A 16,131-nucleotide genomic window follows, 5' to 3' on the forward strand; every position below is an offset into this window, starting at 1 on the left:
TGACCCTGTCTTCATTATTTGACATTTCTTCACATGGAATTTCATCAGCCAGTTACGAGAGTCTGTTTCCATTAGTCTTTTCACATCTTCCTGAATTTTATCAGTGGTCTTCTCCTCTGTAGGGACCTAATTCTTTAATTTCATCACCTTATTACAAATAACTTTTGTCGGGCAAAAGTATTCTGAGAGAACACATTGAAATATGTCCTTATTCCTCCAAGAAAGTGCCTTCCATTTCTCTCTCCATCTCTTTCTTACTTAGAAAATTATGCTTCTCCAAAGGCAACAGTATGCCCTAGATATTCATTTGCAAATGTAAAGATCTCTCCTGAAATGTACCCACTATCCCAGGCATCATTCTTCCAGAGGGCAAAATTTAAAGTAATGTCTATGTAGGATACCATTCTTATAAGGTTCATCAAAATCCATATGTCTCCTTTCTTGAATATTTTTATTATGAGCATTTTTCAGTAATTTGCTCATGCTTCACAGGTAGCCCTAATTAGCATCCATTTGATCTCTTTTTGATTCAGTAAAGTTCTGATACTTTCTGTCCTCTTCTGATTTAGTAAAGCTTTGATCTCTTCTCTAACCTCTTAGCATCATTCAACACAGCTGAACACTTGCCTTAGCTTCTTTCACAGCACACTCCTCTATTTGTCCTCCTACCTCCCAACCATTCTTTCTTAATCTCTTGCTGGTTCCTTCTTTTCTACTTGATTTTAATAGTGGAGTCTTTAGGGCTTAGGGGTCTGGACCCTATTTTCTAATTCTCATTTTCTCCTTTTCTGCTTTCATCTTAAGTTATAACTTAAATACCATCTGTCTGCTGATGTCTGTCAAATTAGTGTCTGAATTTCTCCCATGAGCTTTAGACTTATACAGGTCTTTTTTTTTTTTTTTTTTTTTTACTTCTTAGCTTATACATCTAAGAAGCATTTCAAACTTAGTATATGTAAAATGGGCCTTTTTGTTTCTCCTATGTCTCCTGCCCATTTTGCTCCCTTCTGTCTTTTCCACCTTTCAATAAATGTACTATGAAATGCCCAGTTGGTCTAGCTAACATTTGAAGAGTTTTATATGATTCTTCTATACATCAGAACATCTCATAAATTCTACCTTTAAAATCTATCTCTTTCTTTTCTATTTTTAATATTTATTTATTTGGGGTGTGCAGACAGAGAGAGAGGAAGAGAGAAACTCAAGCAAACTCATTGCTGAGTGTGGAACCCAATATGGGGCTCAATCTCACAACCCTGAGATCATAACCTGAGCCGAAACCAAGTATCAGATGCTTAACCAACTTTGTGACCCAGGTGCCCTCATAGCTTCTTACTGTGCTCAGAATAAATCCAAATTCTGTATCATGGCCCATAAGGCCAACCTAGATTTTCTACCACTACCCAGCACATTCATTTCAACCTATTGGTTTTCTTCCCATTCCTAAAGCAGAACAAACTTATTATACCTCACGGCCTTTAGACCTGTAATTCCCCCTGCCTAGAATATTTCCCCATAGCTCTTCCTATGAATGGGTTATTTTTATATGTTGTGTCTTAACTCATTATCTCCTCAGAGAATGTTCAGTGATTGTTCTCTTCTTCCTCTTGCACTTATTATTATCTCAAATTTTTATATTTATTTATTTTCTGCCTCATCAACTAGGATCTAAACACTCTATCCAATTAGTTTTTCCCTATGTCCCCAGGGCCTGGAACTCAATAAATATTTATTGGAAGAATAAATGAGAAGATGAATCAATCAATCAATTAATCAGTGAGTATATCTCTGTTTCACTTCTTAATTCTGAAATATATTAGATACCATGATCTTTCTTATTTTTAGGAGAACTAAATATTCGTTTTGCAAATTTTTACACATTTTTAGTAACTATGAAATAATTTTTTCTTACATAATCATAAGCTATTATTTGAGGTCATAAGTTTCTTTAAAAAGTAAAGCAATTCTACTCCTGTCCCAGATAGAGTAACAGTTATATGCCATCTGAAACAGCTAGAAAACCCAGAGAACTATAAATAGTGTTTTTCATATATTAGATATATGGAATCAAAGGGCAATGGGTCCTGAGAGAGGGTATACACACAAGATTGGATATTACCAAAGCTTATTAGCTGTAGAGAATTTTAGGCAACAGCTCAGGAAAAGAACACCCAGAAAAAGCCATGCATCTCAGAACTTGGAGTCAGAAGAAGCCAAGGCAGCTAGAGTTTATAGAACACCATACCAGGGGCACCTGGGTGGCTCAGTAAGTTAGGCATCTGCCTTCAGCTCAGGTCATGATCTCAGGGTCCTGGGAATAAGCCCCATATCTGGCCCCCTGCTCAGCATGGAGTCTACTTCTTTCGTCCTCTGCCCCTACTCCTGCTCTCTCTCCCTTTCAAAATAAATAAATAAAATATTAAAAAAAAAAAGAACACCATACCAAAGAAGACAGAGCTGCATCGAGAGAAAGCTCCAGAGATCTGTTAAGTTGCCCTCTCAACTTTTTAGTTGAGTACTGCTTAGAACATGCATTTGAAAAAAAAATTCTCAAAGGCAAGGGAAGAAGGAGATAAAAGAAGCAGGGAGAATTATCCATAGAAATCATATATGCAGAGTAGAAAACTCTTATGGAACTATCTATGTGACATTAGATAAGTAGAATGTTCTACCGTAGCCCCAGGTAAAAGAATAGCACTAAACCAAAGGCTGCACTAGTCCCACTTCTAAATCTTAAAAACTAGTCTTAAAATGATCAAATTGGTTTTGATTTCTATTCCCTAGTGATTGGTGATGTTGAGCACCTTTTTATGAACCTGTTGGCCATTTGTATGTCTTCTTTGGAAAAAATGTCTATTCAGTTCCTCTGCCCATTTTTAAGTCAGATTGTTAGTTTTGCTTGTTTGCTTGGTTTTTGTTTCTTTTTGGCACTCAGTTGTATGAATTCCTTGTATATTTTGGATAGCAATCCCTTATTAGATAATATGACTTATAAATATTTTTTCACATTCCATAGATTGCTTTTCATGTTGTTGATAGTTACTTTGCTGTGCAGCAGCTTTGTGTTTGACATTGTCCCACTTGTTTATTTTTGCTTTTGTTGCCTTTACTTTTGGTTTCAAAACAAAACAAAAAAATCTTTGGTAAGACCAATGTCAAAGAGCTCACTCCCCATGTTTTCTTCTAGGAATTCTATGGTTTCAGGTTTCATTTGAGTACTTGTGTTGAGTTAGTTTTTATGTATGCTGTAAGATAGTGGTCTAGTTTCATTCTTTTTTGCATGTGGCTGTTTAGGTTTCCCAGCACCATTTATTGAAGAGACTTTCCTTTCCTTACTTATATTCTTGGAGCCTTTGTCATAAGTTAGTTCGCCATATATGCATGGGTTTGTTTCTAAGCTCTCTATTTTGTTCCATTGATCTGTGTGTCTGTCAATAACATGCTGTTTTAATCATTAATAGCTTTGTAACATAGTTTGAAATCAGGAATTGTGATGCCTCTAGCTTTGTTATTCTTTCTCAAGATTGCTTTGGTTATTTGAGGTCTTTTATGGTTCCATACAAATTGTAGGATTGTTTTTTGTTTCTTGTGTGTGTGTGTATGTGTGAAAAATGCCATTATAAGGATCATATAGAATATATAGATTGCTTTGGGTAGTATGAACATTTTAACAGTTTTAGTTCTTCCAATTCATGAGCATGGGGTATCTTTCAGTTTACTTGTGTCTTCTATTTCATCAACGTCTTATAGTTTTGAGTACATATTTTTTACTTTTTTGATTAAATTTATTCCTAGGTAATTTCTTTTCAATGTGATATAAAAACTTTTTCTTATAAAAAACTAAAGTAATAACCATTATGATGTTTATAACACATACAGAAATAAAACATAACAACAATAGCACAAAGTCCAGGAGTTAAGAAGTAGAAGTATATTGTTAAGTTTCTTATATTATTCTTAAAGTTCCATAATATTACTTGTATATTGTGCTAAGGTAAAGATACATATTATAACCCCTACAGCAACCAATAATAGTGAATTAATAATTAATAAGCTAACAGGGAGGATAAAATAGAATCAGAAAATTTCTCAATGAACACAAGAGAAAGCACATAAAAAGGAAATAGAACAAATACAAAAAGAGCAATTACAAGATTGTCTATTTAAACCAAACCACCTCGTTTATCCCTTATATGTAATCAGCCTACACATTCTACTAAAAAAGATGATCAGATTGGACCAATAAAAAGCAAAGCCCAACTATCTTCTGCCTAAAAAACAATATACACTAATCACAATGACTAGAATGGATAAAATTAAAAAAAACAAAACAAAACAAAAAAACCTGATCTTACCAAGTTCTTTTGGGGATGTGGAGCAATTAGAACAACAATGCACAGCTGGTGAGAGTATAAAATGGTACAAACACTAATCAACTTCCTAGTGTTAGCCTAATCCTCCCATGCTCATTATCACCAATAGGTAGGTATAGGTTTAATGTTTTAAGAAACTGCCAAACTTTCTAATTTAGAAAACAAGGTAGTAAAACTAATTAAACAAAGAGAACACATGAGAGGAAGTTTTGGAGAGGCAAGAGTGATATTGCTTATTATATAGCTTATGATATTGTGGTATGAGATACTTAGGTAAACCAAAGCAGAGCTATTACAAGTTAAAGCTCTAGAGAGCAGGCATACTACAGATAACAGATTATTGATTTGACTTAGGAGGAATTAGTTATATTCTTAAATCTATACATGGTGTATAAATATACATATATTGTTAAGTCACTAAATTAGTACATTAAGGTAAATAAGTACACTAAATAAGTAAGTACAATAAATAAATAAGTACACTAAATTAGTACACTTGAAATTAATATAACACTATTTAACTTACTGGAAATTAAAAACTTACGAAAGTAAATAAAATGCTTAATTAAAACAACAAAAGGCAGAAAAAAGACAAAATTAGGAAAAAAGATCAAGAGCAACAAACAGAAAAATGTAGCAAATATGGTAGATATTAATCTAACTATATCAATCTTCACTTTAAATTTCATTGGTATAAACATACTAATTAAAAGATAGAGATTGTCAGACTGTGTAGATCAAGAAACAAGACCCAACTCCATGTTGTCTATAAGAAAGCCACTTTAAATATAAAGATACATATAGATGAAAAGTAAATAAAGATATATCATGGTAAATTAATCAAAAGAAAAGAAACCTGGAGTAGTTATATTAATTTAAGACAGAGCAGACTTCAGAGAAAGGAAAGTTATCAAGGATAAACATTGGTTTCATATAATGATAAATGGTTTAATTTCTCCAAGAAGATACATTGGTCTTTCATGTAAATGCACCTAGCAACAGAAGATCAAAATACATTTGGCATAAAATGATAGAACTTCAAGGAACAGTAGATCAATCCACTGTAATAATTGGAGGCCTCAACACCTCTCTACTATAGACAGATAAAGGAGACAGAAAACAGTAAGGGCATAGTTTAAGTCAACAGCAAAATCAACCAAATGAGTGTAATTGACATCTGTCAAACTACTTCACTTAACAACAGCAGGATACTTATTCTTTTCATGCTCACATGGAACATTCACTAAGATAGACAGCATTCTGGCCATAAAATGCACTTTAATAAATTTAAAAGAATAGAAATTGTGTAATGTCTACTTTCATACCATATGGAATTGAACCAGAAATAAGTAACAGAAAAATAGCTGGAAAACCCCCAAATACTTAGAGATTAACCAATGCACTTCTAAATAACAAATGGGCCAAAGAAAAAAAATCTCAAGAGAAATTTTAAAATATTTTAAAATAAATGAAAATACAATCTACCAAATAATATTGGATGCAACAAAAGTAGTGTTTAGGGAGAAATTTGAAAAGCTAAATACATATATTAGAAAAGAAGAAAAACCCAAAATTAATAATCTAAGCTTCTACCTAAGGGAAATAGAAAAAGAGGAGTAAATAAATCCAAAGTAGACAGAAGAAAAGAAATAAAAACATAACATAAATCAATGAAATTGGAAATAGGAAGTCAATAGAGAAAATTTAAAAAGCCAAAATCTGATTTTTTGAAAAGATCGATATAATTGATAAGCATCTAGCCAGACTAAGAAAAAAAAAGAGAGGGAAGACTCAAATGACTAATATCAGAAGTAAAAGAGGAGACATCACTATAGATCCCTTAGACACTGAAATGACAATAAAAAAATACAGTGAGCAACTCAATGCCCACAAATATAATAATCTAGACAAAATAGGCAAAGTCCTTGAAAGATACAAACTGCCAAAATTCACACAAGAAGAAAGAGAAAATTTATATAGGACTGTATCTATTAAATAAATTGAAATAATAATTTAATTTAATTACCTTTGCAGAAAGTACCGGTTCCAGATAGGTTTGCTAGTGAATTCTACCAAATATTTAAGGAAGAAATTATACCAATTCTCCACAAACTCTTCCAGAAGATAGAATACCAATTCTCCACAAACTCTTCCAGAAGATAGAAGTAGAAGGAATGATTCCTAACTCATACAATGAGGACAGCATTACCCTAATAGCGAAATCAGACAAAGACATTACCAGAAAAGAAACCTACAGAACAATCTCTCATGAACATAGATGCAAAAATCCTTAAAAGAATATTAGCAAATTAAAACCAGCAAAGTATAAAAATAATTACACAACACAACCAAGTGATTCTTATCCCAGGTATGCAAGCCAGCTCAACATTCAAAAATCAGTTAATATAACCCATCATATCAAAACAGGTTAAATAAGAAAAACCACACAATAATGTTAATAGATGGAAAAAAAAAAAAAAACATTTGACAAAACCCAACACCCATTCCTAGTAAAAACTCTCAGCAAACTAGGAAGGGAACTTACTCAGTTTGATAAAATAAATAAAATAAAATCTACATAAAAAAGTATGACTCAGCCATCAAAAAGAATGAAATCTTGCCAGGGCAATGATGTGTATGGAACTAGAGGGTATTACGCAAAGTGAAATAAGTCAGTCAGAGAAAGACAAATACCATATGATTTCACTCATATGTGGAATTTAAGAAACAAAGCTGATGAACATAGGGGAAGGGAAGGGAAAATTAAATAAAATAAGAACAGAGAGGGAGATAAACCATTAGAGACTATAGGAAACAAACTGAGAGGTGCTAGAAGGCACGGAGGTGGATGGGACAAGGTAATTGGGCAATGGGCATTAAGGAGAGCACTTGATGTAATGAGCACTCGGTGTTGTATACAACTGATGAATCACTAAATTCTACCCCTGAAACTAATAATACACTATATGTTAAATAGCTTGATTTAAATTAAAAAATTTTAAAAACTTTATGACTAATATCATACTTTGGTGAGAAACTAGAAACTCATTAAGTTAAGAACAAAGCAAGTATTTCTTCTATCATGCTCCTTTTCAACATTGTGCTGGAAGTCCTACCTAATGCATTAAGAAAAGGAAATAAAAGATACAGAAATTGGGAAAGAAGAAATAAAGCTCTTCATAGATAATATGGCCATCTATGTAGAATATCTGAAAGAACTGAAGAAAACTTCTGGAACTAGCAAGACATTATAACAAGGTTGTAGGATGCAAGGTTGGTATATAAAGTCAGTTGCTTTCCAGTATATCAGTAATGAACAAGTGGAATTTGGAATTAAAACACAATGCCATTTATGTTAATATCTCCTAAAATGAAATACTTAGGTATAAACCTAACAAAATATGTCTAAGATCTATATGAAGACAGCCACAAAACTATGATAAAAAAAAATCAAAGAAATAAATAAATTGAAAGATATTTCATGTCCATGGATAGGAAAACAGTATTTTCAAGATGTCAATTCTTCCTAATTTGTAGAGTAAGAATATTAAATCTATAGATTTTGACTGAATGCCAGTCAAAATCCCAGCAAGTTATTTTGTTGACATTGACAAATTGATTATAAAGTTTATAAGAAGCAGAAGACTCGGAATAGCCAACACAATATGAAAGAGAAAGAATGAAATTGGATGATTTATACTTCTGACTTTAATACTTACTATGTAACTACAATCATTAAGACAGTGTGGTATTCACAAAAGAATAGACAAATAGATCAATGGAATAGATTAAATAGTTGATAAATAGACCCAAATAAATATGGTTAACTGATTTTTGGTAAAGGATCAAAGGCAATACAATAGAGAAAAGAATCTTTTCAGCAAATCATGCTGGAACAACTGGACCCACATGTGAAAAAAAGCCTATTACAGAAAATACATGCACACAAAATTAATCTAGACATAGACATTATACCCCTCACAAATATTTAGTCAAAATGAATCATAGACCTAACTGTATAAAACACAAAATTATAAAACTCCTAAAAGATAACATAGAAGGAAATCTAGATGGCCATGAGTATGGTGATAACTTTTTAGATACAATGCCAAAGGCACAATCCATAAAAGAAATAACTGGTGAGGAGGACTTCATTTAAATTAAAAACCTGTTTTGTGGAATATACTGGCAAAAGAATGAGGAAACCATCCAAAGACTAGAAAATATTTGCAGAAGACACATCTGATAATGGGCTCTTAATCCAAAACTATGAATAACCTCTTATAATTTAGCAATGAGAAAATGAACAACCAAATTAAATTGGGCAAAAGATATGAATAGCTGTCTCATTGAAGAACATATACAAATGGAAAATAAGCATTTGGTAAGATACCAAAATTCATCTCATTAGGACATTACAAATCAAAACAATGAGAGCTCACTATACACTTATTAGAATGGGCAAAATTTGAAACCCTAGAAATGCCAAATGCTGACAAGGATATAGAGGAATAGGAACTCTCACTTATTGCTATTGGGAATTCAAAATGGCACAGCTGGTTTTGAAGACAGTTTGGCAGTTTCTAACGAAACTAAACATACTTTTACCATATAATTTAGCAGTCATGCTTCTTGGTAAACAAGTTGAAAACTTATATCCCCACAAAAACCTACACATGAATGTTTATAGAAACTTTATTCATAATTTCCAGAACTTGGAAGCAACCAAGATGTCCTTTAGCAAGTAATAAGAATGTGCTATACTATAATAAAGAATAGCACATTCAGATAATGGAATATTATTCAGCACTAAAAAAAAGAAAAAAGCTATCAAGCTTTTAAGTGTGTATTGCTAAGTGAAAAAAGCCAATATGAAAAGACTACATATTGTATGATTCCTGTATGACATTTTATATAACATTCTGTAAAAGACAAAACTATGGGAACGCTAAAAGGATCAATGGTTTGCAGGGGTTAGGGAGGAGGGAGGAATAAATAGGCAGAGCGTAAAGGGCATTTAGTTCAGTGAAACTATTCTGTAGGACACTATAATGGTCCACAGATGTCATTATACATTTGTTAAAACCCATAGAATGTACACCACCATGAGGGAACCCTAATGTAAATTATGGACTTAAGGTAATAAGAATAATGTAGGTTCATCAACTATACAGATATAGTCTACAATGAGAATACAGACCACTCTGGTCTGAATTTCTCCACAACTCCCACAGTGTATCCCTCTGGTGGGGGTTGTTGTTAGTGGGGAAAGCTGTGCATATGTTTGGGTAGGAAGTATATGGGAAATCTATACCTGCTGTTTATTTTTGCTGTGAAACTAAAATTGCGCTTAAAATTAAAGTCTATTAAAAAATTAGGAGAAACAGGATTCACCCTCCACAAGTGCCCCAGCCCCACCCATTCCTTGAAGTCTAGGAAGTGCTCACTTGCCCTATTGTGAAGTTTGGGGTCAAGTTTACTAGGAGAAACGTGTTATGAAAAAAAAAAAAAGCAATACCCAACAGCAGTAAACAAATTGTGATTGGGCCATGTACAACTAAATATAAATGACAGGAAATCTAACTGTGATGTATTAGAATCAATAATCTGACTCGTGAACACCTCACTAAAACAAGAGTTATAGTCAAACATTTAGAATACAATTTAAAAAGTGTTTTCCAGTTTAGAAGTAGTATGATCCAAACTGTAGTTGGTAGAGTAATAACAGTAGCCCTGATATATCTCCAGAAATGACAACTTGCATCTCAGTAGCTTGGTCACTCATCTTTGAAATCCTTCTTATATGTTACATTATGTATATTTTTAGTGTATAGTTTATTTTTGGATTGTAAAAATCCGAGAATCATTTTCATGAAAAATGAGCTATAATAAAAATAAAAGTCAAATAACATTTTTAAACTTTTTTTGAGGAAAGGGAAAAGTTGAATTAATTTAAATAATTTACTTTTAAAACAACTCTGTAGCAAGTATTATCTGTCAATTAACTGAATCTAATTATTAATCGAGTCAAAGAGTAGAAAAAGACCATGAAGAGGCATTTAAGTCATGTCATTTCTTCCAGATTATAAATTTAAAATATTAATTCAATAATAAGTTTTTTCAAAAGGAAATTGAAATGCTTGACAATTTTTTGACTTACTGTAGGCCTAGTTTGAAGTCTTGTGTGGTCTGAATTTGTGTGGCCATTCATCAATATGATGATTCATCAGTGGTTTTAGCTTCCAACACACCAGAAGATTTTAACTTGGGCATTACTAGGAGTTATTCATAAAATTGGCTTCCCTGCTCTATAGAGGAAAGGAAACTGAGAACAAAATCATTTTCTTATGCAGCTATAAATTTTTACATAAACTAAAGGCTTTAAGCTTTTCATTTGGAAGATTAGTTATGTCTCATGTGTCTCAGTCAGGGTTTAGTTTATGTGGGAAGTTTGTGTAAGAAAGAGATGACTCTCAGAAATCCAGCAAGCAGCTTGAAGATAGTAGCAAGGAGCTGTGACATGCATTGATGAAACAAATTTGTCATCCTGAACTTTCCTGATATTGTTTCCCCCATGTATTTTAATAATACAAATCCATCAAGGCCTATTTTAAAAAATTTTCTTCCTTCCAAAATGGTTGTATGACAAGGTTGAGATCCACTGGTCAAATTGATAAATCTGTAAATAATTGCTTTTATTTTGTATCAGTGCACCCAGGATGTATCTGTGTGTTTAATTTTTAACATGATTGAAGGAAATGCATCCACTCATAGTTAGCTTTAAATTTATAGAGCATAGACATAATATAGAAAATTTCAATCTTTTATTAATGCTTCAGGTTTAATTACATAATTTAATGCCTTTTTTAAAGGATCAATAAGTGACCCATTTACAGTTCAATCTATTTGACAAAGGAGAAATGACATAATAGACTATCTTAGTTCCCTTTGGCTTACAAGTTCTACTCTTAAAATATAAGTAACCATATTGATAAACAACATATGAATGCACATACCTGCTTTGTGGAAGCTATCATGGCAATTTCCAGCAAACAGACCCATTTTCTCTTTTGTATCTGGAAGGTACTAGCAATATGTGTCGGTCTAACTTCTTCCTTTAGTCTTTTAGATAGTTGAGCTTGGAAAATATATCCTTCTGCATTGTGGCTCTAGTACTTCTGATAGTTTGGCTTATAAAAAGTGTTTTTAAAGTGAGCTTCAAGCCTCTTTTCCAGATAGTATTAGACTATTAGGAGAATCTCAGAGCATCCCACATTTCATGCTGCCTTACCAAGGCTTGCATCATTCAACAGATGTATATCTCAAGACTCTCATGAACATTCAGAAGAGGTTTCTTTGAGCCTGGGACAGGCAGGGACCTCAGGGTTTGGTCACACAATGGTACAATGGATCCAATGTGTCTTAGTGAGAGGATAACAAAGTAGTGAATGAGAAACAGCTCAGAAAATAGCAATTTGCTCCAGCAACAGAGATTTTTTTAAATAGTTGATGCACCAGATCACCCAAACTGTTTCAGAGGATAGGATGGGAAACTGTGTCCATTAACATCCTAGTGTGTGTGTGTGTGCACAAACTCGTGCACGCACATGTACACAGGCATGTGTGCACCCATGCGTGCATGTACGTGAATTTAGGAATTGCTAACATATTATTGGAAATTTATTGTCCTCCAGGATAAACTGGTCACCCATGAGGAGATATTTAATAAGTAGTTGATAGATGTAAAAGAATTTAAGTTAGATCTGAGATGATAAATCAGAGTACAGTCACATTAAAAGTAGTAAATGAAGTTCAAGATTGGATTAGATCACCAAATGAGAAAATATGGAGACCATCTAAAGGAGAGTACCTAAGAGGACTGCAAAAGGCTTCATGTAGAAAGTGACAGTGAACTGAGGCTTGAAATACCAGTTCTATGTCAGTAGCCAGAGATGTCAGAAAGGAAATTGCTAGCAAAATATTCAAATATGTGATAGGTACTGAGTGTTCAAGGAAGAGAAGCCTATGCAGTTTGGGATGTACACGGGTTATAGAGAGCTTGTATTCAAAGATATTGGTGTAAAGTTGGATTGAAGGAGAATGCCAAATTTGCCATATTATGATACAAATATTTTAAATATTTGTTCATGCTTTGATCAGGTAAAACAAAACAAAACAAAACAAAATAGAGAAAATAAGGGCCAAGGAAGAGAACAAAGGAAAAATAGGAAAAGATGATAATATGGAAAAAGAGCTGGGTAGTTACAGAAAAAGAAAGACACTAGAGGAAAAGAAATGACTAGGCAGTGAGAAAGGTGAGGCCGAAATAAAGCAGAACCTCTGGGAATTTCAGATTAGTGTTAGAAGCCCCACCTGGTGTCCTTCTGAACGCATACCCTTGGCCGTGGAAAGTGGCTGTTGATGATTTGGGTAGGCAGATATGGCTGCTGTTCTGCTCTCCTCCTCTCCTCCTCAACATGAGGCTTGACTCTGATATAACTGCCTGAACACAGTAGCCCCTGGGGTAACCCTTCTTGTCTGCAGTGAAGCAAGTCCGAAGGTCAAGTCTGGCTCCTCATCCACAGGTCCCCATCCAATTCCAAATGGTAGTCCGCCCTTCCTTGTGGATAAGAAATCTCAAACTCTAAAAATAAAAGAGAGAAACAATAATAACTCCTTTGCATGATACATCCCTACTATAGCTAGTCAAGGATAATAAATACGTATGTCTAGACTTGAACCTGTGGCACACAAAGAGAAAATCCACCAACAGTGTATACATGTCTCCTTTGTCACTACTAGTGTGAACTTGTGCCCCTCAAGTTAAGATACCCTTGCATCACCTTTTCGGTCATTCGCAAGTCCTGTGCTGAGGCAGGGGAGGCACTGTTTGCAGACTCCACGAGGGCCAACCCCCTTGTACAGGGTCTTCTCAGCCCTGTAATTCTATCCTTACTGTAGTTAGTGCCACTGGAAATTGTCTCTTCTGTGGATTTGTGTCATCCTGAGACTTTACCCGATTCCAAGCTTACTTCTCTTTGCAGGTTCTTAAGACCTAGAAATGCAGATTTTTGCTTAACTGGAGACATAATAATAAATTTAGTCTGATTTGCTTTCGCACAGTTAACCTTACATTTTCACATCAGTTACACATACTGATGCACAATTGTAGCATTCTTCCCATCCCTAACCTAGGTGACAGCTTCACAGCTCTGACAAGTTATTTTTTAGCAGGCTGAAATACCAAGTTCCGAGATCCTTAACATGATAAAACAGATCCATTATAGGTTAAGTACCTTGCCAAAGATTTTACACCTGGTTTAGAGCATGCTTGTCAGCAAAGATCAGAAATCTCTATTACGTTATCTCAGGATTCTGAATCTAGAAGCGAGGCTAGGGTTGCACAAACCCACAAACAGGGACACTTAAACCTAGGATCCTTTCATGTGTTTGTGTATTTGTGTGCATGTGTGCATGCTTGTTCTTTGGATTCCTGTGCTGCAAACCCACAGTTCTCCTCATTTGTGGTAATCTCTCTAGTTACCAGGGAAAGAAATTTCTTTTGCAAATAATCCAATATGTCAGAAAGCTTATTTGGGTCTCTTTGTCATAAACCAATCTGTGTTTTTCAGGATTCATGACCTTGTGAGTAATTTTTTTTTCCTTGTGAATAATTATTGTTGAATTTGAATGTATTAAACTTGTTACTGTGTATTCCCATTTTTAACTGTCTGTGTGGTGCATATAGTCCCTGAAGGTCAGATATCCGTGTGGTGCATATATTCCCTGAAGGCCAGATTTTGGACACTAACATGGCAGCTATCCTATATAGACCCTTCCAAAAATCAAACAAACATAGAAACAAACAAATTTTATGTTTTATTGTACTAACTTCTCAGCGGGTTTTTCCATCTATTTCCTCATCATCTCCTCACAGATCTGTGAGAGATAGATGTGAGCTTCCAACCAAAAGACGAAGACCTGCCCTGTCCATTTTAACCTGTAGTTGAATTACAGTTGTAGTGCCATTTATGCAAAATGACCTTGGCATAGAACTTCAAATACAACACTTACTTAAAAAAAAAAGCCAATGGGTTTCTTTTTTTTTTTAATTATTTAAATTTAAGTTAACAAATAGCATATTGTGTCATTAGTGATTCATCAGTTGCATAGAACACCCAGTGCTCATTACATCAGGTGCCCTCCTTAATACCCATCACCCAGTCACCCTGTACCCCACCCTACCCCCTCTTCCATAGCCACTAGGTTTCTAAACCCTAAAAGTTCCCAAATTCTCAATTATTGAAATCATCCAAAGGGTCAAATTGTGCAGTCATGAAACCATGGCTTTGGTGTGAGAGTAGCTGCATTGTTGTTGTTTAACTGGATACATGTTTCTCTTACATGCTTTTCTCAAAATGCAACCTCACATGACTTGATTTTCAAAATCATAATTGGCCTTCTTCGAACCCAGAGCACTCATCTTCCAAGTGCATAGCTTTTTAGTGGCGGAAATATAGTGCTAGCAGTATACACCAGTGATTTCCCCATGCATCACTTTGATTATTCAATCACACTAGTAGTTTTCCAGGTATGGCCTGGAGATGCCTGGGGGTCTCTGCAACTCTTTAGAAGGTCGTTGCAGTCAAAATTATTTTCATAATAATAATAAGGCATCATTTATCTTTTTAAATTCTCATTTTCTTAAGAGTATTCAGTATAGTTTTCTAGAGGCACAATAATACCAGTGGTAGGACAGATTGAACGTAGAAGCAGATGTAAGAGTCCAACTATATCCTAATAAGGCAGACATTAAAGAGATTTGGAAAAATGGAAAACAATGCCACTCCTCAATAAATTTATTTTTGTTTTAGAAAATGTGGTTATTTTCACAAGTATGGATTATGTTTGTTAACCTGTGGTATGTTTATTATTGTTATTTCAGTAAATCATAAAATATGTTTTCTAAATTCTCAGCTTCAATTTTTAACAGTGTAAACATCAATAGAGAAAATTCATATAAATAAAACCCTTGGGGTCCTTAATAATTTTTAAGAGTGCAAAGTAGTACTGAGTCTAAAGAATTTGAGAACTCCTGACCTAGAGTTTAATTAACCTTGCTCTTTAAGGAAATCTTGTTTGTGAAGCAGCCAGAACGGTGGTATCTGAAAGACCTACTCCTGTGCTCCTGCAGCACCCCTGACCCACCGCCAGTACTTTGTAAGTCCTTGTAAAGGGCCTTCGCACTTTCTTTCCTAAACCCCATCCTTGTAAATAACTACTTTCATTCTAGTTCCTTGCTAATAGAAGAAAATGTGGTAATTCCTGTGTATTCATACACAATCACACACTTATAAACACAGTTTTATATTCTCTACTTGTAACTTTTCTGATCACTTAGCTTTGCACTCATTCCTTGTATCATCGGAGAAAATAAGGCAAGATTCAGGGAAACCTCTATTGAACAGCACACAGAGAAAGAGAGATTTGGAACACCACAAAGTCCTTTTATCTTTGCCATTTGCACCAGACACTTTATCAGTTCACACCAACTGTGGACTTGCAGAGGGGCTGATTTTATTTCTCTGCGGCCCAACAATAATAGCCTGGTTGCCTCTCTTCCCCTCCCTCTCAGAACCCAGAAAAGAACAATGCGGCGTTCTGGAGGTTTCAGGTAGCAGTCAGGAGCTTGCCAGCATACTTGACACCTGAGTCCTCTAGTGATGGATACAGTAACTCTTCTTTTGGAGATGGCCAA

At 34.4% G+C, this 16,131-nt stretch overlaps 1 long non-coding RNA gene across 3 annotated transcripts in view; it reads left to right on the plus strand.

Moving 5' to 3' along the window:
• LOC112661430 (uncharacterized) overlaps window positions 1-16,131 on the plus strand; it is a 112,391-nt gene that overhangs the window by 47,542 nt on the left and 48,718 nt on the right. For 2 of the 3 annotated variants that reach the window (XR_007403576.1, XR_007403578.1), the window contains exon 2: window positions 1,709-1,776. This is a non-coding gene — a long non-coding RNA (uncharacterized LOC112661430). Of the gene's footprint in view, window positions 1-1,708; window positions 1,777-15,502; window positions 15,594-16,131 lie in introns of all 3 variants that reach the window. The other variant, XR_007403577.1, reaches the window with a different exon arrangement.

The sequence above is a fragment of the Canis lupus genome, chromosome 18, assembly GCF_003254725.2.
Source record: "Canis lupus dingo isolate Sandy chromosome 18, ASM325472v2, whole genome shotgun sequence".
NCBI lineage: Eukaryota > Metazoa > Chordata > Mammalia > Carnivora > Canidae > Canis > Canis lupus.